Raw genomic sequence first — 20,486 nt, 5'->3', positions numbered from 1 at the left:
ACACGAAATTTGACCAACAGAACAGCCAAATTGACGAACGTTTTAATCACCACCAACAAAACAGTGAAACGCTTTACCGTAAATTTATATGGGAACAGAATAAAGTAAAGCTACAAGTCATGGAAACAATTACTGCACAGAGACAGGAAGATAAGCGTAAATTGTTTACGAGAGCAAAAACATACGTAGACAACAATATTGCTACAGCGTCAGACGAAATTAATACTAGCAAACAGTTGAACACCGAATTACATGATGAAATCTCTGATCTTAAAACAAAAACAGACACACACATAGTAGACTTTCAGACAGTGACCAACAGACTTGAACAATTAGAACTAATACAGGATCCCGATGCCATCAAAGCAGACGATAAGAAGTTAAACAAAACCACACGTAAAATACAAGAACAAATTAATGCTTGCGATACTAAAAACGATGATCAGGTAAAAATACTGACTGAGAAATATGATGAATTGGCCAGTCGTATTGATGTTATCGAAAGTAATAATGACACCAAATCAGACGATACGTCACCAGTTTCGTTTAATCAAACACCCGAATTCCAAAATTTACAGCAGACAATCAGTGAGATAGGTTCGTCCAATAATACATTACAGAGAAAATTGTCAACTTTACAGCAAGAAGTGACAGAGATGAAAAATGTTTCAGTCACTAACACGTCACAGCATACGCCACTTTGCGAACATTTGTCAGACTCACACAGCCAGTATCATTTAGGTAATTTACAGAGAATACGTGAGTTAGATTCCGAACAGTCACAGACAAATAGATTCTCATACAATCCTGAGCCTGTTCAGACATACAGAGACGATAATTTCGATTACAAGCATTTTCTATCTGTGAGAAAATTTAAAGTATTTAAAAATGAGAGAACACAGATTCACTCTTTCGACTGGATGCCACAATTTGCTTTTGTAGTTTCACCAGCTTGGCCTGTAACGCAGAAACTAGAATTGGATTGGATACAACAACTTGCTTTTGAATTTTCACCGGCATTACCTGTAACGCAGAAACTAAAATTTATTTGCAGCGCGTAATAGACCTCAGGGGATTCATTACACTTCGATGAATATGTGCCGTAGCATGCACAGGGCCCCGAGCCGTAATAGTGCTATTTCATCTTTAGTTTTCTGCACTGCTGCCTTCTCTTTTACTATCCCTTATATCTACCAAAACAGCTCTTCAACTATTGATCTAGCTAGAATTAGAAACGAGTAAAGAAAACCCGATATGACAAATTTTACCGAAAGTGACAGTTTTCTTTAGACACTCCCGAAGCGACAAGAACTACCAGCGTAATTTTAATATCAGACAAAATTTTAATCATCAGTATGCACAAAATTTTGAGCAGTCGCAAACACATTTTGGTAACAATACAGGTTTTTCTCAACAACAGCTTCAAAACCAGCCGGTTAGCATACCTAACCAACAATGTAGTCTGCAAGGTCAACCAAGCTTTAATGTTTCGCCGCCTACACGTATAGCGACGGCTCCGCCAAATAGAAACGCACAGCAACAAAGAAATAACTACGTACAGAAAACACACAATTTCAACTCATATCGCAATGCACCGTATAGAAATGACTATCATGACAGACGTAAACGTAATGAGCACAATTTTCAGCGTACGTTTAATAACAGTCGGTCTTATCAGCAGCAAAATCATCCGCAACAACATATTATCATGAATGAACCACACAGTAGATATCATCCCGAACGTAATACGTCAGGAAGAAATAACAGAACAGTACAAATAGTTGAAATGCCACAGCATCCTCGCGAAAATAATAGCACGTCAGATAGAATTTGACTAGATACAGTACAGGTTGCATCTTCCAGCAACGCAACCAATACTTTTGACACGCAGAATCTTCTTCACGAAAATGTTATTACTTTTGACGACATCCGAGACACTCTTTCGCAGGAAAGACCAGTTATTCAAAAAACCATTTCACACCCTGTCATTGAAGTAAAGATTGGATCATCCAAATTTTCAGCAGTAATCGATTCTGGATCACCTATGTCAGTTATGAATGAGGAAACTTTCAACGAATGTAACAAAGAGAATACCTATCCTACATTACCATTAGGCAAAACTAAAGTAAAAGGAGCAGTATCTGGTAAAGGAGTAGATGTAGAATTACAGACACATTTATCATTTTGTATTGCAGGTCATACATTTCACTCAAATTTTTGGATTGTTCCCTTATTGACAACAGACGTTATTTTAGGTACGAATTTTCTGGTACAACACGACGCAATTATTGACTTTCAAAACTCCTATTTAATGTTAAAGGATGAAATTGTACAACTGGCTTTAGAATTTCAGCACTCTTTATCTGCAGAAGAACAAACAATTAATCGTACAGAGGTCATTTCCGCATCACGTAACATAGACTGTCATTCCATATTGTTCACAGATACGTACGTACACAACTATAACACTCCAGACGAAGCCGACTATGACGTTATGCAAATGATTTCTGACAAAGTTAAAGAGAGCAGTGCAAATACAGACGACGAGCGCACGCAACTGCGCAAAATTCTTTTACAGCAAGCTCCAGTTTTTGACAACGTCCCTGGTACTATGTCCGGTTTTATGTATGGATTTCAAGTTAAATACCAAATTTCAGCGTCATGTATATTCAACAAGTTCCATTTGAAAATTTCATTTCGTCGTCATTACGAGACATAGCACAAGAGCAGAGTAAAGACAACGTATGGAAAGAAATTAAACACCTTTGGCAAGATAGGAATAATGTTACCATTAGAAACCATTACACTGTACGCAATAATATTCTGTTTCGCCGCTCTCACCCTGACAGCAACAATTGGTTATTATGCATTCCTGACGAGCTTGTTAACAAATTAATTTGGTATACTCATTTAAGTTACGCACATTACGGAGCCAGAAAATGTTTTCTAATGCTGAGACACAACTGTTATTTTACCAACATGGAGAAACGTATTCGACGAGTTTTAGCGTCATGTAAAATCTGCCAGAAAGCTAAGTCAGACACGACTCACATATTCCTCCGTTACATCCCATTGTACCTGTTAAATTGAGACACATGGCCGCTGTAGACATTTTTGGTCCGATTCCCAGAACTAATAGAGGTTTTTGCTACATCTTTGTCGCTGTTGAACTCACTTCAAAATTTGTTACCTTCACTCTGTTACGCAAAGCTACTGCTAAATCTGTTTCGAAAGCATTTGTAAAACATTTTTTATTTCATGTAGGGCATATATTGAAAGTAATTTCCGACAATGGACCACAATTTCGATCTGCTATATGGACACATATGTTACGAACAAGAAACATTTTTCTGATCTATATATCCAAGTATCATGCTTCTTCGAACCCTTGTGAACGATTAATGAAAGAAATTGGTAAACTGTGTAGAATATACTGCCATAAAAAACATATTGATTGGGACACACACACATACTCTCATTCCAGGATGTAATTAATTCCATACCAAATGAATCTACTATGCTATCTCCGACTGTTATACTGAAAAATGTTGAACCACCTAACAAAATTAAAGAATTAGTATCCTTTCCTACATCTCGTCGACTACGACACCATGAAATAATTGACATTGCGCTGAACAACATCAAACGTGCCGCAGAGCGCCGGAGAAGACAGCAAAAACAGGTTTGTACACGCCGTGACTTTCACATTGGACAGAAGATATTAGTACGTACACACTATTTATCTAACAGAGGAAAGAGTAGATGTAGTAAATTTGAGCTTCTATATGCAGGTCCATATCGAATTCGCTGCATTCCTCACCCCAATGTAGTACACGTCGAAACTCTGAGAACCAGAAAAAGTAAAGGCAATCACCATGTCTCCAATATTAAACCCTTTATTGAATGAACATACTTTATGATTTATCACACTGTAATGCCATTTCCTAATTTTTATATGACCAATGATGCAATTATATCTATGTGATTACGTACTGATGATTATCATATTTTTTCTTGGCAAGTGCCCGGCAAGGTAAGGTTAGCAGGTCGCTTTTCTTGTTGTTACATATCAGACCGTGCACATTTTCCATTTTTCATGTATGTATGATTGTTTTCCTGTTTGTTTGTATGCACTATCAAATCTTTAAGATATAACAAACACCAGTTGACTTTGACATTGTTGCCTTGTGATATCTCAACATCGTGACTATTTTACATTTTTTGCTACTACATTATGATACTCTGTGTACATTTTTGCACCTGCACACTGTCTATGTTTCTGACATATTACGTTTTCCGTCATGCTATGCTGTATGCTTAATTATATCACTAGAAACCAGTTTTTATTTAATGGGTATATGATTTAAATGCAAGACATTAATCATTGTTCATCATTTTCAGAAAGCAATAATGTGTAAATGAAATAAATGAAACAAACCACAGTGGATTACTATGATATGGGAATTTCACCTTCGGAATGAACGAAAGAAGATGCATTACCTCGTCACGAAGAGTAAATGGATCAGAATTCACAAACATTAACATGAATATACTATTCACATCGTATGATAGCAGTCTTAACTAATTATTTTTCTTTCAGAATATGAGGCGATTGATGCAGGCTGTCAGACAGAACTACACATCTCAGTTTTAGTGATGAAATATGCTAGAAATAAGGAACTCTGTACTATGAATAGTTGTATGAAGTAAATGGTAATATGAATAATGAAGTGTCTTTTTTGCAGATGATAATGAATGACGATGAATAGTTATATGAAGAATATGGTAATATGGTACTATTAATTATGATTACTGACGGCCTTGGGAGAGCCAGTCCTGACAAAACTCTACCATCTGGTGAGCAAGATGTATGAGACAGGTGAAATACCCTCAGACGTCAAGAAGAATATAATAATTCCAACCCCAAAGAAAGCAGGTGTTGACAGATGTGAAAATTACCGAACTATCAGTTTAATAAGTCACAGCTGCAAAATACTAACGCGAATTCTTTACAGACGAATGGAAAAACTAGTAGAAGCGGACCTCGGGGAAGATCAGTTTGGATTCCGTAGAAATGTTAGAACACGTGAGGTAATACTAACCTTACGACTTATCTTAGTGAAAGATTAAGAAAAGGCAAACCTACATTTCTAGCATTTGTAGACTTAGAGAAAGCTTTTGACAATGTTGACTGGAATACTCTCTTTCACATTCTTAAGGTGGCAGGGGTAAAATACAGGGAGCGAAAGGCTATTTACAATTTGTACAGAAACCAGATGGCAGTTATAAGAATCGAGGGGCATGAAAGGGAAGCAGTGGTTGAGAAAGGAGTGAGACAGGGTTGTAGCCTCTCCCTGATGTTATTCAATCTGTATATTGAGCAAGCAGTAAAGGAAACAAAAGAAAAATTCGGAGTAGGTATTAAAATTCATGGAGAAGAAGTAAAAACTTTGAGGTTCGCCGATGACATTGAAATTCTGTCAGAGACAGCAAAGGACTTGGAATAGCAGTTGAACGGAATGGACAGTGTCTTGAAAGGAGGATATAAGATGAACATCAACAAAAGCAAAACGAGGATAATGGAATGTAGTCAAATTAAATCGGTTGATGCTGAGGGAATTAGATTAGGAAATGAGACACTTAAAGTAGTAAAGGAGTTTTGCTATTTATGGAGTAAAATAACTGATGATGGTCGATGTAGAGAGGATATAAAATGTAGACTGGCAATGGCAAGGAAATCGTTTCTGAAGAAGAGAAATTTGTTAACATCGAGTATAGATTTAAGTGTCAGGAAGTCGTTTCTGAAAGTATTTGTATGGAGTGTAGCCATGTATGGAAGTGAAACATGGACGATAACTAGTATGGACAAGAAGAGAATAGAAGCTTTCGAAATGTGGCGCTACAGAATAATGCTGAAGATTAGATGGGTAGATCACATAACTAATGAGGAGGTATTGACGAGAATTAGAGAGAAGAGAAATTTGTGGCACAATTTGACTAGAAGAAGGGATCGGTTGGTAGGGCATATTCTGAGGCATCAAGGGATCACCAGTTTAGTATAGGAAGGCATCTGGAGGGTAAAAATCGTAGAGGGAGACCAAGAGATGAATACACTAAGCAGATTCAGTAGGTACTGGGAGATGAAGAAGCTTGCACAGGATAGAGTAGCATGGAGAGCTGCATCAAACCAGTCTCAGGACTGAAGACCACAACAACAACAACAACAACAACAACATGGTAATATGAATAATGAAGTTTTTCTTTGCAGGTGATGATAATAATGAAGTTATGGTGATATGAATAATGAAGTTTTTCTTTACAGGCGATGATAGTGATAAATTTTATATGGCCACTAAACGCACCACTTTTAAGTTTTTCTTTGCAGATGAGGATAATGATGAAGTTTATATATTTACTGGTAGTTAAGATATGCTATGTAGTTATTTAAGTATTTGTTGCAGTTCGTTTTGACAGTATGTCTTATGTCGCATGGTATAATGACTGAAGGTTTTGGAAAGGACAACTAGAGTACATGTATATTGAGTAGACATTTCATTACCTGTTAATTCGAAGTTCACTACTTTTCAGCATAATATGCGTTTTTTTTCTTTCAGCTTAATAATCCATGTTTGTATTTCTTCCAGGAGAAGCTATTCATGAAATTAATGTGCTATAAGCAGTTAATCATTAAACCTGTTCTAGTACTTGCATTTTTTTACCCATTTGTGTGTGTCATTCATGAATGTGATCACATATACTCTACTTGTTTCATAACCTTGCTACAGCTGACTCATGACGAATGACGTTACCTATCCTCATTTGCAGCAATAAGTCAAAAGCAAATATTTTCATGCGCCAGCAATTAATTATCGATCCCAACGCAATGCATTGCTAGCGCAAAAAAAATAGACTTTGAATAATAGTTACAGTGTGTTACATTTTTAATATGTCTTATGTCACTGGAATAATCAGTTCTGAGTAATACTGAATGATGTTTTCTAAACACAGACCTTGAGTAATAGTTACATCGTGTTACATTTGCAATATGTCCTATGTCATGTGAATGATGAGTTCTGAGTAATAGTGAATGATATTTTGTAATAATGCATACATGCTATGTCAATAATTTCTGTAAATAATATTTTTGTTATACTCTATAAATACTATGCTAATAATTAACTCTCATTTTGAATGATGACTTCTGATGATTTGTAACTGGCCAATGAGTGCCAATAATTACTTTAAATATGTTGTATGTCACTTGAATGATGAAAAATGTTTTGTACTATTCAATACTTGCTATATGTTTAGTAACTGGCCAATGAATGCCACTGTTTCTCATTTTAATTTTGTATTATGTCACCTACATGCTAAAGTATATGAATACCAGTAGCTTGATGCTACCTACACTCATTAGCTCCTGTTTTGAAGGATGACTTCTGATGGTTTGTAACTGGCCAAAGAGTGCCAATAATTACTATAACTAGATGAATTATGTAAATGGTATGTCATTAATTAACTCTTGCTTTGAATGATCACTTTTGCATAGTGCATAAAAATGGTTTGTAACTGGCCAATGAGTGCCAATGTTCACTATAATCAAATGACTTATGAACATTATTCTGTAATACTTCACACATAGCACAGAAATGTTCAGTAACTAGGCGATGAGTGCCACCAATTACTCCAATCGGTTGATAGACTAGTGTAATTCTCAATGGTGACTAGCTTAAGATCTAATTACCAGAAATTACTGGAATATACGTTTGTCCTGTCTATCCTTATGATCATGGAGCACTATATTTGGTTTCTACACTAATTCTACGTTGGTGAAAGAGAATGGATTCTGCAAGAGCATGGTGTTGACACGACATGCTGTCCACCACCTTGAACGATGGAGATGTTATTATGGTCCCGCCGTTTGGTGTACTTAATGTACTACCAAATTGATAACATTAAATATTAATACGACATTTCAGTGTCTTGGCTACACTGATTAATACTTCAGGGAAGAGAACTTCATATTGTCTCACTTGGTGTTGTGCTTCTGTACAAAGATATGGACTTTCAGTGCAGCTACGTGCAACCTACTGTGCTACAACCATGATGCAATCCTTTCCTATCCTAATTCTTGTAAAATGGTAAAAAATATATACAGTGCGTGTGCACTTTATGTCATTTGTTAATATGTTTTGTATTCATTGCGTATACATTTTGTCATTGCCTGATATATTCTGTACTACAGTGCGTGTGCACTTTTTGTCATTTGTTAATATGTTTTGTACTCATTGCGTATACATTTTGTAATTGCTTGATATGTTCTGTACTCAGTGCATGTGCACTATATTTCATTTCATGTTCTGCACTTATATATATGTATATATTCTGTGATTGTAAACTTAGTTAATTAAGAAAAGTTTGTTGCTCATGGCAAGTCCAATTAACTCAACATCACTGCCAAATTTTTGCCCCCCCCCCCCCCCCCCCCAGTGGAGGATTATGTAAGAGGTATGCGCTGCCTGTGATATGCAAGGTATAAGAGAATCGCTGACCAGAAAGCAGTGTTGACTGAGTACGAACTGTGTAGCTGTAGCAGTTAGTTGTTGCTAGTCGCTAGTCTGAGGTTGTCTGCGGTTGTCTGGAGGCTGCTCTAGTCTGGTGTATCATGTTGGCTGCGCCGGTCGCGGTGCAGCGATGCCGGAGCCTGAGTATTATTGTATAAGGTAAAAAAAAAGCAACCTCGCGCATATCTAGTAATATTATGTAAACTCCCATGTATATCTTTTAAAAAAATGTCCTAATAATAACAAGCATTCATTTCAGTTTAAAGAATTTAATATTTTTTTAATGCATGATCATTCCGATTGTTGCAAAACAAAAATCAGTTGCTTCCTTTCATAAATAACAAATGTATAGGCCAGCATTGCACAGAGCTGTGCCGGAAAAGAGCTATTGTAAGAGCAGATAGTTGGCGAATTTATCGAGGTGAGAATTTTTGCTTTTTATTCAGAATGATCTTACAGGGCCATGACGCAGCACTGCTGTCGTCCAAATTTTACCAGGTTACTGAATTTATTTTTTATTACGAGGTTTAGGAATTTTTCTGTTTCGAGCTTACATTAAATGAGAAAAGAATTTTGTGGGTACATTAAATGGGAACCAGTTTTGTTCTGAGGTTACATAAGAATTAGAATCATTAACCAAATAATATTTATTAAATTTTGTGGGGAGGTTACAAGATGGATATTGATAATGTGATGAAGGGTATTAAAGAGTGGTTTACTTAGTCAGAATGGGAGGAGCTATGTCGCGCAGTGATGGACACCAGTGCTCAGCTGATACAGAGTACAACCCATCTCTTTCTCCCTCAGACATTTACTGTTCTGGTCAGGGGCTATATATCACATCAATGCACTATGAAACAGTGCTCAGGGTGAACTCTGGAGATACATCCAGTTACTTATGGCACTCTGCTGTTAAGAAATTATTTGCACTAGGGGTGGTGCTATCTCTCGTGTCAGCGAGACTGAACCGCTGGCTACACTTACTCAAGTTGTGTACAATGGATTTATGAACTATCTTCATGTGTATAGTGTAGATATGAATCATTTAGAACAGTGATTCAGTTCACATATCCTTGTAACGCCAAATTCAGCTACTTTGCTTCAGTAGCTATGGAAACCATCTGCACTAAACTTATGACTGGAATACCTGAGTTTTGAAATGCTCCTACAGTTTGGGGAAATACGAGCAGATTTTAGGGCATATGAGTAATAGTTGTTCGACAGATACTGTACTGCTGTGAAAAATGAACCAGCTGATTTTGATGTGAAATTTTTAAAGAGGCAAATTGTATCATAAAGAATTGAAACACACCCTATTATTTATATGCATCTCTGTCGAAGAGCTCTGAATGAATTAATTCGTTACCATACATCTTTGTTGTTATTTACAAAAAATATATATTCCCATTGCTTTGTGTCTGTGTTTGTGTGTGTGTGTGTGTGTGTGTGTGTGTAAAGGGAGTGTGAGACACACATACATCACATTAGTTTTGAACATGAGTGTATAGGAGGAGAGGAGTGAGAAATGGATGCAGTTTAAGATGGGATGTAACAGTGTAAAATTCTGGTACACTGGTCCAGACTTGAGAAACTGGTATAAGTTCTATGATGTCAGAATCCAAGTTCTGGAATGCTGTCACTGTACAGGAAAATGTGCCCTAATAGTTCATTTGACAACATAATCGAAGAGCAGTTAAGTTATATTCACCATAGATGATCTCTTCATAGCGATCCATACTGCAGAGTACAAGTCCCACAGATTCACCACAGTTGAACACTTAAAGTTACCTATCAGAGGCATATATTCCTTCTCCCATTGCTCCATATGCAAGTGGAATAGAAAAAGGGACCAACTAGCAGAGATATAAGATATTCTCCACAACGTGTTGTATGCAGGCTTACTGCCCATCGAGAAACTGCACATCACACCTCTTATTTCTGATTAATTTTACTGGTGTTTGTACAGGAAAATGCGCTATAATACCTCATAGATATGTGTTGGTCACTTTGGCTCAGTTGGTATAGTATCATACTAGCATTTGTAGTAGTAGGCTCCATAGGTTCAAACAGTAGGTAGGCCACATGACGAATCCAGATTGCAGTAGGTTGCCAACTAACTGTACAATTCCCAGCTAGCTGTGTCATAGCGACCCAACACTCTTTTGATGGAGGGCAGTATAGCTTTTTTAACTAACACCGATTTTCGCTGTAGATGTATCTTTGTGTGATGGGAATTTGATACTTATGCAGACGATTGTTAAGCTCATCCATCCTTCTTATAAGCAGATATGATTTAATGTTCGGCCTAGCATTGCATTTTTGAGTGATTTCCCTGATAAATTGTTAGCGTTCCACCTTTTACATAGGACTTCTAAAATTTCCAGCAGATTTCTATCCACTACTCACCTGTAGCGTCCAGACTTACTACCCATCAAGAATGAAGTCTCCCACTATGAATTTCTAACATGTTATTCTCATCTGACCTTCCAACATTGTAAGCCACTGAGCAGGAGGACCAAAATTCTCCACAACATCACCCTGCAGGTACTAACTTGCATGGTTCTAAGTTTACAATCCATAACATCTTTGGTGCAATGGAACAAGATGTGTGTAACTTAATCACCAAACGCCTGCCAGAGTTATTCAGTACAGTGATGCTGTGTTGGTATTCCTCCCATAGTAAACAAATGTTCCATTAAAACCACAGTCTACCGATTTTCGCTGTAGACGTATCTTTGTGTGATGGGAATTTGATACTTATGCAGACGATTGTTAAGCTCATCCATGCTTCTTATAACCAGATATGATTTAATGTTCGGGCTAGCATTGCATTTTTGAGTGATTTCTCTGATAAATTGTTAGCGTTCCACCTTTTACATAGGACTTCTAAAATTTCCATCAGATTTCTATCCACTACTCACCTGTAGCGTCCAGACTTACTACCCATCAAGAATGAAGTCTCCCACTATGAATTTCTAACATGTTATTCTCATCTGACCTTCCAACATTGTAAGCCACTGAGCAGGAGGACCAAAATTCTCCACAACATCACCCTGCAGGTACTAACTTGCATGGTTCTAAGTTTACAATCCATAACATCTTTGGTGCAATGGAACAAGATGTGTGTAACTTAATCACCAAACGCCTGCCAGAGTTATTCAGTACAGTGATACTGTGTTGGTATTCCTCCCATAGTAAACAAATGTTCCATTAAAACCACAGTCTACCGATTTTCGCTGTAGACGTATCTTTGTGTGATGGGAATTTGATACTTATGCAGACGATTGTTAAGCTCATCCATGCTTCTTATAAGCAGATATGATTTAATGTTCGGGCTAGCATTGCATTTTTGAGTGATTTCTCTGATAAATCCCGCATCTCGTGGTCGTGCGGTAGCGTTCTCGCTTCCCACGCCCGGGTTCCCGGGTTCGATTCCCGGCGGGGTCAGGGATTTTCTCTGCCTCGTGATGGCTGGGTGTTGTGTGCTGTCCTTAGGTTAGTTAGGTTTAAGTAGTTCTAAGTTCTAGGGGACTTATGACCACAGCAGTTGAGTCCCATAGTGCTCAGAGCCATTTTTTTCTCTGATAAATTGTTAGCGTTCCACCTTTTACATAGGACTTCTAAAATTTCCAGCAGATTTCTATCCACTACTCACCTGTAGCGTCCAGACTTACTACCCATCAAGAATGAAGTCTCCCACTATGAATTTCTAACATGTTATTCTCATCTGACCTTCCAACATTGTAAACCACTGAGCAGGAGGACCAAAATTCTCCACAACGTCACCCTGCAGATACTAACTTACATGGTTCTAAGTTTACAATCCATAACATCTTTGGTGCAATGGAACAAGATGTGTGTAACTTAATCACCAAACGCCTGCCAGAGTTATTCAGTACAGTGATACTGTGTTGGTATTCCTCCCATAGTAAACAAATGTCCCATTAAAACCACAGTCTTTGATGTCATATACATACAGACACCATCTTGTGGTGCAATGGAAACACATGCGTGAAGGTTCCAAACGACTGTCAATGGTATTAAAGTACAGCGATGGTGCGTAGGGTAGTCCTTCCCATCATTAACAAATGTTACATTAAAACTACAGTCTTCTGCACATATACATACCATATTGATTTCTGAAATGTACGTCTGTATCACTAGCACTTTTACAGGATCAAGCTCGAACAGTCCATATCCATAGTAATAAAACAGAGTTTAAAAACCAGGTTCTTTTTAGAGGAGGAAGGTGTAATCGTTTCTCTCAAACGTTATGTAGTCGCACATATCCATTCTGATAAAAAGCAATTAGCGTTTTGTCCGAATCCATTAGCTAGTAGTCATCTATAAAAGACAGTTGCAATAGTACAGGCTGATGGTCCATTTCAGCATCAACCATTTCTTCTTTAGACAGATTTATTTCATATTCCTGCTACATCCATACCAATTTCTCCAAATATACACCATACTTGTGGCTATGTAGTATGGTACAATGTCTCTTGAGTGCATAGACTTCCATCTATTAAAGTCTGATATACGAAATCATCCTCCCATCCAACACATAGTGCATACATTAAGAAACCAAGCATCTTTAACAGCCAATTCAGATTACATCTGTTGTGCAGTGCTTTACAGTAATATGATTCACAGCTGTAGGCAGCACTCAGATCTTCTTTTCTTCACAGCAGTATATCCCAATACAGAATCCACTCGCTAATAGCTTAGTGGGGTACACATGTCGCAAGGCTATTGCTACCAGATCATATGGAAGTCTGTAGCATAGATTTTAACAATAGTACTCTGCTGAGGGTCGAAATGATGTTTTTTGACCCTCTGGAAGACTGAATACATTAACAGCACGATGGTGTTGTATCTGAATTCCATGCTTCGAAATTAAAAAAAAAAAAAAAAAATCACGAGGCCAAGAGGTGTTAAGATCACAGCATAATCATAGAAGTCATATTAAGGGCAGACCCAAGTGTGATTGATGCAGGAAAAAACAAGAAAAGAATGCATTTAACGATAACGCTTTATTCTTCGCAATGTGTGTTAACAAATTAAAAAAATACATCATAAAGTAATAGTATCTGTTACAACACCGTTGCCTTTCTGAAAAATGCTCTTACTGTGTAGCTAAAACAGGTCTCTGACACACAACACAGAAAGAAAGGGTAGGTCTTCATTTAACGCAAACAGCAATATGTCTGCAGAGAAAGAATACTTTTTCCTGGAAGCAGAATTTACACATGTGAGTATTGTCAGAAGCTCTCCCAGTCACGTTGTATTCTGTTGCTACTTTCAGAAAATTTGATGGAGGTTTAATATTAGCTGCAACCTTTGCAGTAGTTTCTGCATACCTCTTCTAACAGATATTATCAATGATGTTTAAAGCAGATTCTGCCCAAATTTAATATAATGAACGCTTAATTCCAATCTTCACGAGTTGTAGCGCTAAATTTAAAGTAACAAATAGAAAACTCTTTTAAAGAGATTCTGGCAGTCTACGAAACTGGATTATGTTCACAAAGAATCTCGGGATACAATTATTATGAATCCTGTAGAGACTGCAGATGAAACCAATTTTTTTTACGTTAACGACATGTACTCGGGAGTAGATCTTCTGGAAGAAATGAAGCTGGCCGCGGTGGTCTAGCGGTTCTAGGCGCTCAGTCCGGAACTGCGCGACTGCTACAGTCGCAGGTTCGAATCCCGCCGCGGGCATGGATGTATGTGATGTCCTTAGGTTAGTTAGGTTTAAGTAGTTCTAAGTTCTAGGGGACTGATGACCATAGATGTTAAGTCCCATAGTGCTCAGAGCCATTTGAAGAAATGAAGTCGAAAGATGTTTTGCCCATTCCTCATCTTATAATGGAATTTAGAGAGAGATGCCGTAACTTCTTAATTCGTAGATGTAAAGGAATTCAAATGCGGTTTAAATTTAGTGACCATCTTCTAGAATATTTATCTGTATTATCTCCAGGAAGATCCTAGTCTCCTACAGAGAGAGAATTAACACCTACTTTCACAACTCAACTCAACACCATGAGTTAAAACCACCTGAAATGCAAAAGACTGGATGGTGACTGGCGCTGTTTACGGTTTGATGTACTACAAGCAGACCTTTTTTCGCCGACCGGTGTGACCGAGTGGTTCTAGGCGCTTCAGTCTGGAACTGCGCGACCGCTGCGGTCGCAGGTTCGAATCCTGCTTCGGGCATGGATGTGTGTGATGTACTTAGGTTAGTTAGGTTTAAGTAGTTCTAAGTTCTAGGGGACTGATGACCTCAGATGTTAAGTTCCATAGTGCTCAGAGCCATTTGAACCTTTTTTCGAGATCTGAACCTGACAGATTTTGGCACAAGGTACGTTTAGCTTCTCATAATAATATGCTGTGTATGAACTTTTAAAGTAAATGTAGTTTGAAGGAAAAAGCGTTATGCCATGCTTTAAATGTCTGTAAAAACAGATCTAATTGTAGGAAAAGGTACATAATTTTCGGATTGGACAAATCACATCCGCTGGCGGCGTGCATTTCTATGGTGCTTTAATGGACTTCGCCCAGGCAGTACTGTTACTTCCAAATTCCACAGCAGAATGCGAACAAGTATTCAGTTAAGATAAAAATCATTATTGCCCTGAGACTGTAAGTCATTTAGTTGCTACTCTTACCATCCGTATCGTCAACTATTGAGTTTTTCAATTTTTTTTTAATCCAACAAGATAATGAAAAAAAGTTGAGAAACCGACTGTCTACACTTACAATGAATGGAACTCTCGTGGTATCAGAGTGCTTCAAATGCAACGGCGGTTCCTGTACTACATTCCAGACGACCAAGTCTATGATTGAAAAGATAACCACAGCTCATCTTTACCCATCGAAGGACGTAGATGAAGTTGATTGTTTTCATCTATATCAGACGATTATAATGAAATCAGTGACAGTGAATAGATTCATCCAGACCAAGGCAGGCAGTTCTAGCTTTGACATTGTTTATTTTTAAACTGTATGATGTTTCAAATGGTAGCATCATAATTTTGTGGTCAGTTGTGTGGTACGAATGTAGTTACTTCCGAACACTGTTTCTGTTTACTACCTCTCAGCCGGCAATTGTATTCCGTTATATCGTACATCAGTGAAATAGTCTATCAAAGGTTTAGTAAGTGTCTTTATGAAGTCAGTTGTATCGTACGAGTGCAGTTATTCCCGGGCACTTTCTCTGCTTGCTAACTCATAGCCGACAAATATCGTACACGAGTGAAGTGGTCTACGAAATTTTTAATAACTTCCTCACTGCCGACAATTGAAAATGGTCTATGAAATTTTTAATAACCATACATGAGTGAAATGAGCCATCAAAATTTTAATGCGAGCGACAGTTTGGCTTATACCAGAGCACACGAATATTTCTATTATTAGTAATCTGTTCACTACTTTTAAAATTTTGCCTCTCAGACTGTTTTCAGTAACCGAATTGAAATGGTCTTTACAGATCTACAGCGTTCGTATAGCTCATCAAGCAGAAATATTTCTACTATGTTGTAGCCACTGTGGTATAGACGTGCGATATCTTATTTCGTTTTGAAACCAAAGATCAGAATGTTCTGTACCTTGCGCTGTCGAGAAGATCTCTGGATTCCAACACCGTCGTTCATTACCTCTGGCCACTAATACGGCGATATGTTGTCTGGAAAATTAAATAAATTAATTCAAACTTACTGACACTCAAAATACAGCTTCGCAAAACAGCTTGACAATACGAAAAGCTCTAAACATTCCAGAGAGGATTTCTGGATAGGATTGCGATACAGGTAATGTCCAAAACATGGCATATAAGTTTATTGATGAGCACTCCCACAAATGATGTATTTAATAAACGACGTGCCCCTTTATTTTAATATTTGCAAAACACTAATGCATGCTATTTCCGAACATGAACATTTCTGACTTTGCAAAAGTTCTGAATTCGTCTGCTTGAAATGAAAGTTCACGTAACAGTCACTTTTCTTCAGATACCGTTAATTCGTCTGCCACGGTCCCCCTACACCTTTTTCTGTGGCCCTACCCCATTTTTCTCTATATATAATAAAATATTCTCTAAAACTTAAGGACGAGCGCGATAAAATAACATAACGTATTAGTATGGATGAATGTATGTATTGAACTGAGGACCTAGAAACGACGGAGAGGCTTTCTCCCCGCCGTAGCCCTCAAAGGTACACAACCCCACAACAGGCTACAGCATCGGCCCCTAGTGGACCCCGCCGGGAATGTCTCATTCCAGACGAGTGCAACCCCAATGTTTGCTTGGTAGAGTAATGATGGTGTACGCGTACGTGGAGACCTTGTTTGCGCACCAATCGCCGACATAGTGTAACTGAGGCGGAAGAAGGGCAACCAGCCCGCATTCGCCGAGACAGATGGAAGCCAGCTTTAAAAACCATCCACAGGCTGGCCGGCACACCGGACCTCGACACGAAACCGCTGGGAGGATTCGTGCCAGGGACCGGCACACTTTCCCGCTGGGGAAGCAGTGCGTTAGACCACACGGCTAGCCGGGAGGGCACATAAAGTATTAACTAATCGGTGAAAATGAATGAAAATGCGGAAGCATATTGCCAGAGGTCTCCCAGTCCTGCACAGAAAGCTGTACTTCGAATGGCGAGACGTCAGAGTGACCATAGCGCTAAATGTGGTTGGTCCTCCAACACGAAGCACTCGAAGGAACAGGAAAAGACAGCGTATGTTAATCAACGAGAAGTTGCGGTGCACTGTGGTGGTGCTCTCCATTACAACATGGCCGGCGAAGACTTCTGGATGGCTTGGTATTTGGTATTAACTCGCATCATTGTTGTTCGTGCGCTTCGAACCACAGACACTGCTGCCCGAAGGAGAGAAGCTGTTCGACCACCATCAACTAGAGCAGCAGATGGCTGATACATCGTGCAACAGAAAAAAAGAGACCCACATCAGACAGCGAGAGGGTGCAGTTGCAACCACATTAAACCGGACTGCAAAGCACGCAACCTGACGCTCCACTGTGGTACGGCAACTCCATCGGTGTGGTCTCTTTTCCAGGTGACCAGTACGTTGGTTCCGTCGGTACCCGCAGAACGGCAGCACCGTTTGCGATGCTGCCCAGAGGATAGGGACTGGACCAACACGAGGAGTGGGGTCGCGCGCTCTTATCGGATAAGAGCAGATTCGGTCTGAATAGTGATTCCGGACGTACCCTCATAAGGCGAAAGGTAGGAATAAATAATGCGCTCAGGAGCATTGTCAAATATGATTGTTATCATGGTCCAGATGTCGGCGTGGGAGGCATAACGCTGCACGTACTTCTGTCTTTTTTTCCCATCAGTCTTCTCACTAGTTGGATGCGGCCCGCCACGAATTCCTCTCCTGTGCCTATCTCTTCATCTCAGAGTAGCACTTGCAGCCTACGTCTTCAATTATTTGCTGGATGTATTCCAATCTCTGTCTTCCTATACAGTTTTTGCCCTCTACAGCTCCCTCTAGTATCATGGATATCATTCCCTTATGTCTTAACAGATGTCCCATCATCCTGTCCCTTCTGCTTATCAGCGTTTCCCACATATTCCTTTCCTCACCGATTCTGCGCAGATCCTTCTCATTCCTTACCTTATCAGAGCACCTAATTTTCAACATTCGTCTGTAGCACCACATCTCAAATGCTTCGATTCTCTTCTGTTCCGGTTTTCCCGCAGTCCGTGTTTCGCTACCATAAAATGCTGTACTCCAGACGTACATTCTCAGAAATTTCTTCCTCGAATTAAGGCGTATGTTTTATACTAGTAGACTTCTCTTGGCCAGAAATGCCCTTTCTGCCATTGCTAGTCTGCTTTTGATGTCCTTCTTGCTCCGTCCGTCATTGGCTATTTTACCGCCTAGGTAGCAGCGGTTGGGAAGGGAGTGAGACAGGGTTGTAGCCTCTCCCCGATGTTATTCAATCTGTATATTGAGCAAGCAGTAAAGGAAACAAAAGAAAAATTCGGAGTAGGTATTAAAGTCCATGGAGAAGAAATAAAAACGTTGAGGTTCGCCGATGACATTGTAATTCTGTCAGAGACAGCAAAGGACTTGGAAGAGCAGTTGAACGGAATGGACAGTGTCTTGAAAGGAGGATATAAGATGAACATCAACAAAAGCAAAACGAGGATAATGGAATGTAGTCGAATTAAGTCGGGTGATGCTGAGGGAATTAGATTAGGAAATGAGACACTTAAAGTAGTAAAGGAGTTTTGCTATTTGGGGAGCAAAATAACTGATGATGGTCGAAGTAGAGAGGATATAAAATGTAGACTGGCAATGGCAAGGAAAGCGTTTCTGAAGAAGAGAAATTTGTTAACATCGAGTATAGATTTAAGTGTCAGGAAGTCGTTTCTGAAAGTATTTGTATGGAAGGAAACGTGGACGATAAATAGTGTGGTGTCACCGCCAGACACCACACTTGCTAGGTGGTAGCTTAAATCGGCCGCAGTCCATTAGTACATGTCGGACCCGCGTGTCGCCACTGGCAGTGATCGCAGACCGAGCGCCACCACACGGCAGGTCTCGAGAGACGGACTAGCACTCGCCCCAGTTGTACGACGACTTTGCTAGCGACTACACTGCCGAAGCCTTTCTCTCATTTGCCGAGAGACAGTTAGAATAGCCTTCAGCTAAGTCCATGTCTACGACCTAGCAAGGCGCCATTAGCCTTAGATAGCTTGTATCTAAAGAGCCTCACTTGTATCGCCACATTCTCCAGATGTCTCACTTGATTCATCAAGAACGATGTATACAAAGGATGGATTAAAAGTTAAGTATTCCCGAAGCTACGTACTTTTCTTTATAGCATTCATTACGTATCCTGTTTCAGACATCACTCCATCCTTCGTGAGTTAGCGCGTGCATCTTGGCCGCCTCTTTCAATTAGTGTGCGTAGTGTTGGCAAGTCTGCCGACACTACAAATAGTTTGTACAAGAAGAGAACAGAAGCTTTCGAAACGTGGTGCTACAGAACAATGCTGAAGATTAGATGGGTAGATCACATAACTAAGGAGGGGGTATGGAATAGAATTGAGGATAAGAGGAGTTTGTGGCACAACTTGACTAGAAGAAGGGATCGGTTGGTAGGACATGTTCTGAGGCATCAAGGGATCATCAATTTAGTACTGGAGGGCAGCGTGGAGGGTAAAAATCGTAGAGAGAGACCAAGAGATGATTACACTAAGCAGATTCAGAAGGATGTAAGCTACAGTAGGTACTGGCAGATGAAGAAGCTTGCACAGGATAGAGTAGCATGGAGAGCTCCATCAAACCAGTCTCAGGACTGAAGACAACAACAACAACAACAAAAACAACAACAAGGTAGCAGAATTCCTTAACTTCATCAACTTTGTGACCAACAATCCTACTGTAAAGTTTCTCGCTGTTCTCATTTCTGCTCCTTCTCATTACTTTCGACTTACTCTCAATCCGTATTCAGTACTCATTAGATTCTTCATTCGATTCACCAGATCATAAAATTCTTCTTCACTTTCACTCAGGATAGCAATGTCATCAGCAAAACGTGTCATTGATATCCTTTCACCTTGAATTTTAATTTCGCTCCTGAGCCTTTCTTTTATTTCCGTCATTGCTTATCCGATGTAAATATTGAACAGTAGGGGCGAAACACTATGTCCCTGTCTTACACCCCTTTTAAAATGGTTCAGATGGCTCTAAGCACTATGGGACTTAACATCGGAAGTCATCAGTCCCCTAGAAGAACTACTTGAACCTAACTAACCTAAGGACATCACACACATCCATGCCAGAGGCAGGATTCGAACCTGCGACCGTTAGGAGCAGCGCGGTTCCAGACTGAAGCGCCTAGAACCGCTCGTCCATCAAGGCAGGCTCGACGTTGTTATGACACTG

This window comes from Schistocerca nitens, chromosome 1 (assembly GCF_023898315.1).
Source record: "Schistocerca nitens isolate TAMUIC-IGC-003100 chromosome 1, iqSchNite1.1, whole genome shotgun sequence".
Lineage (NCBI taxonomy): Eukaryota > Metazoa > Arthropoda > Insecta > Orthoptera > Acrididae > Schistocerca > Schistocerca nitens.
The sequence above is the reverse complement of the archived record's forward strand: the minus strand, read 5'-3'. Positions refer to the sequence as shown.